Below are 5,000 nucleotides of genomic sequence, written 5' to 3'. Positions count from 1 at the left end.
CCTCCTGTCTCTTCCTCCGTTTCTAACTTATTAACTCTCCGTCTCTCTCTTTTATCATCACTTCTTCCCTTTCTACTCTTTCCTGTTCTTCCTTATCATCTTTTCCATCTCTATATTTCTCTCTTCACACTTTCTTCTCTTACCTCTTCCTCCTTTTCTAATTTACTAACTCTCCGCCTCTCTGTTCTTTCCTCAGTTCTTCCTTCTTTCCTCTTTCCCGTTCTTGTCCTTTTCTCCATGTAGATGTTTCCGTTCCTCATATTTTTCTCTTATCTTTTTATACATTCTAACATTAACATACTTTCCTTCCTTCACACGAACTTTCCTCTCTTCTCTTTCATTCCTCCCCATTTTACTTATTTCCTGCTTCTCTTCTTTACATTTCAGCCTTTAATCCTCCTTTCTTCACATTAGCTTCTCTTCATTTTCCTTCTTCCTCTCTCTTCTTTTCTATAATTCCTATATTTCTGTTCCCCTTTTCTTTTCTCTTCCTTTCTCTTTCATACCTATCTACTACTCCTGTTCCCTCTCTTCATCCCCACGATCCCTTTTCCTCTTTTCTCCTACCTTTTTCTCCCTCCTTCCTTTCTTTTGTGTCCCAGGCTTTATTATTCTTCCTTTCTTTTTTTCTGTCCTTCAACCGACGTCTGAAGAGAGAAAACTATGTCAATGCCTGCCTCCTCCCTTCCTTCCTTCCTCCCCTTTCTTTTCTCGTATTCCCTCTCATTCCTTCCTCCCTTCCTCTTTCCCTCTATCCTTTCCCTTTCCTTCCTTTCTTTTCCCCATCCTGCAATTACAGTCTGAAAGAAAAAAAGCATACGTCTAAGCATCCATCCTTCCTTCCTTACCTTTCCTCCCTTTCTTCCCTCTCATTCCTTCCTCCCTTCCTCTTTCCCTCAATCCTTTCCCTTTCCTTCCTTCCTTTCCCCATCCTGCAACTACAGTCTGAAAAAAAAATCCTACATCTATGCATTCATCCTTCCTTCCTTACCTTTCCTCCCTTTCTTCCCTCTCATTCCTTTCTCCCTTACCCCTCCCCCTCCCCAACTCCCCCTAACATACAGGCTGCAGAAAGACGCACCTCCCGGCTCCCCTTATTTACCCACTGGGCTCCTAAGCTGGATTAAACTCGCTAATCATGAACGCCGAGACCCGTCACTTCCTCGCCCCAATCAGGTGTGTGTGTGTGTGTGTGTGTGTGTGTGTGTGTGTGTGTGGATAGATGGATGGATAGATGGATGAAGTGGATGAGTAGTTTCTTTATCTATCTATCCATCTATCTATCTCTCTGTCTATATATTCTTCCCGTCTATCTATTTATTTGTCTATCTATCTATCTACCTATCCCGTTTTGCCTGCCTGTTAACATGGATAGAGAGTAGGACGTTCAGGCTCCATATCCACATCTTCCTATGAAACTCTACGCCCGTCCATGCGTCCGTCTGGCTCTGAATGGCCGCTGTATCTGTTTGCTTGCGTCATGACTATATTTGCCAGCACGACTCGATCCGTCTTTACACGCTGCCCTATCTACCTGTCTCTGTCTGTCTGTCGCAGGCTATATCCCTCCGTCTGATTCTGTCATATAGCTCCCCTGTGTGTCTGCCTGTGTGTGTGTGTGTCTGTGTGTGCCTCTTCCTTCGTATCTTCCTTTATTTATTTCTCTGTCTTTTTGTAGTATATGTCACTCTGTACAATGATCTTTTTAGCATGTGTATCTTTAGGGTTTTTTTTAATCCTCCAGTCTGTACCTCAAGGGGTTTTTTTCTCTCTTTTTCTCAGAGTAATGGAGGCAGCTCAAGGGTACGTAAAAAGAAGAAACAGAAAGGCTAGTAGGAAGGGAGATATGGCCAAGGGAGTGCGTGAAAGGCAGGTATTAAGTGAAAGTGAAAGTGAAACAACACCTGAAGGGATACAAAAATATTTAACAACATAATAAAACACGTGATATGAAGAAAAAAAAGGTGAAGATAAGAGTAATAATATGCGGGGCACAAGGAAGAATACAGAAGACTTACAAACGTACAGGCGCGTAAAAATTAATACAAAAAAAGAATATGTTAAAAGAGACACGCATAAAAGTAGTAATAAAATACACACAACACAAGACAAAGATTAATGGCCGTTCTTGGGTCTTGTATGAAACAGTCGTATGGATTTGGTAAACGAGAGAGAGAGAGAGAGAGAGAGAGAGTAATTACCCATCCATTTCATCGGTCTATCCACCCATGTACCCAGACAGTTGACAGACCGACAGATAAATGAATAGCCGGTCACATAGACAATCAGACAGACACACACACACACACACACACACACACACACACACACACACACACACACACACACACACACACACACACACACACACACACACACACACACACACACACACTAACAACACAACGACATGTATATACAACTTCCAAACAATAAAAACAACCCCTCTTATCTCCCTTCCCCTCCCTTGCTCTTTTTTTTTACTTTTCCCACCTCTCTCCCCTTTCCCCTTTCTCCCTCTCTCCTTGTAAAAACACACGAGTATCATCATCATCATCATCATCATCATCGTAGTCATCAGCGCCTGTAGTCTCGCCTTCTCTCTGTGTCGCCAAAATGCACTCGTCTACATTTCCTTTCGTTAAAGCTTATCTGTCATTTTCAGATATTCTATTGATCTATCATTGTTTGTACAGGCCGTGTCTAACCAATAGGGTGGAAGTTGATCTCTCTCTCTCTCTCTCTCTCTCTCTCTCTCTCTCTCTCTCTCTCTCTCTCTCTCATCTTCATTCCTATCCTATGTCTGTCTGCGTTTGTCTGTCTATCTGTCAATTTGTCTGTCTGTCTTTGTGTCTATCTGTGTGTGTGTGTGTGTGTGTCTATATGAACAAAAAACTTGCACGACTCCCTTCTGTGCGTGTCATTCAAGCAGCATTTTTCCCAGCCTCAAGACGCTCCTTCCTTCCTTTTTTCCTTCCTTCCTTCTTCCTTCCTTCCTTTCCTTCTTTCTTCCTCCCTTCCTTCTCCTCCCCCCTCCCTCGGTCTTGCCTCGCGTCACCCGCACCGCAAACACTCCTACAAAACACAACGCAACACAAAACCAAGAAACTCTCCCTCTCTTTCCCTCGCTCTCTCAAAAGCCGCATCTTATCTATACCTTTCCCTCCTTCCTCTCCCCCCGACGACCCTCCCGTCCCTTTCTCCGTCTCGTGGCTCGGTAACCCTTCTCCCTTCTCTTGCCTTTCCCTCTCACACACCGGCCCGCTTTCTGCCTCTCCTCTTCCCTTCCGTCTCGTCCCTAACTTTTCCTACGTTACTCTACACTCCACATCCTTCCTGCTTATATGTATTTCCTCTGCTCTCTTTTCTCCTCCATATCCTCCTTGTCTTTCTCTTATGCTCTTCCTCCTCTTCCTGTCGTCCTTCCTCCCCATACCACCAGTCCCTTCCATCCCTCTTGCCGCACTTCCCTTCCTCTCTCTCCCTTCCTTCCCTTCCCTCTACCCTACTTCTCCCCTCCCTTTCCCTACCTCACCACAATCTCCCCCTCTCCCCCACACTACTATACACATACGTTCTCCCCTTGTCACCAGCACTCCTCCCCCACAACCGTCATTCATTCCCTCCCAACACCCCACCACACCACCACCACATACTTATTCTCTCCTTCTTCCCATTCTCCCTTCCTACGCCCTCCTTCTCTCCTTCCCCCTACACCCCACTACCCTACCTCCAACTCCCCACCACATATTTATTCTCCCCTTCTTCTTCCCCTCCTCCTCCTCCTCCTCCTCCTCCTCCTTCCAGGTAACCATATCACCCCCTCCCTTCTACCCAAGCTACCATACTCCCCACGCCCTTCCTCTCCTCGCCCACCCCCCTCTCGTCTTGCCACCCACGCCCTTCCTCTAGCCCCCCCCCCCCCCTCCGTCTCGCCTGCCGTGGCCTGTGTGATGGATGGAGGCTTCCGTGGCACACCTACGTAGGCGAGGGTCACTTTTACTGCCCCGCGCCCCGCTCCTCGCAGGTGTGAGGGCCCCGCGGAGCTGTCTCGATGCGTCGCCGTTATGTGATGCAAATATTCTTTTTCCCTTCCACGCCCATGTGCTATTTTTTCCCTCTCTCTCTCACTCTCTCTCCTTTCTTTCGCCATTTTTCTTTTGGTCTTTCTTTCATTTTTCTATTTTCTTTCTTGCTTGCTTGCTTGCTTTCATTTTTTTCTTTCTTTCTTTCGTTCGTTCGTTCGTTTGTTCTTTCTGTCCTTCTTTGTTTCTCTCTTTCTCTATCGTTAGTGATTTATTTTTTCTTTCTTTTTCTTAGTCTGTCATTCCTTCTTTCTTTTCATTCTTTCGTTCTTTCTTATTTACTTACTTCTTTTTATTCCTTCTTTTCTTTCTTTATTTTTTTCTTTATTTTTTTCTTCCTTTATTTTTCCTCTCCTACCTGTCTGTCTCGCTGTTTCATTGCTTTGTTCGTGTTTTTCTTTCTCCTATCTTTTCTTATTTTCTCATTCTTTAGCTCTCCTCCTCCTCCTCCTCCTCCTCCTACTCCTCCTCCTCCCCAGTTATTCTCTACACCACCGTCACCATTACCTGCAGCATTACGAGAACTATTACCGCTAATTTTGCTACTCTTGCGACCTGGTGTTACTCTCCTCTCATTATTTTTGTCGGTGTATGTTCCCTCTCTCTCTCTCCCTCTCCCTCTCCCTTTATCTTTCCTCTCTTCCTGTTTGTCTTCTGATTACGCCCGTTCTCTCCTCCTCCTCCTCCTCTCCTCTCCTCTCTCCTCTCTCTCTCTCTCTCTCTCTCTCTCTCTCTCTCTCTCTCTCTCTCTCTCTCTCTCTCTCTCTCTCTCTCTCTCTCTCTCTCTCTCTCTCTCTCTCTCTCTCTCTCTCTCTCTCTCTCTCTCTCTCTCTCTCTCTCTCTCTCTCTCTCTCTCTCTCTCTCTCTCTCTCTCTCTCTCTCTCTCTCTCTCTCTCTCTCTCTCTCTCTCTCTCT

This window comes from Eriocheir sinensis, chromosome 40 (assembly GCF_024679095.1).
Source record: "Eriocheir sinensis breed Jianghai 21 chromosome 40, ASM2467909v1, whole genome shotgun sequence".
NCBI classification, from domain to species: domain Eukaryota; kingdom Metazoa; phylum Arthropoda; class Malacostraca; order Decapoda; family Varunidae; genus Eriocheir; species Eriocheir sinensis.
Note: the sequence above shows the minus strand (reverse complement) of the source record.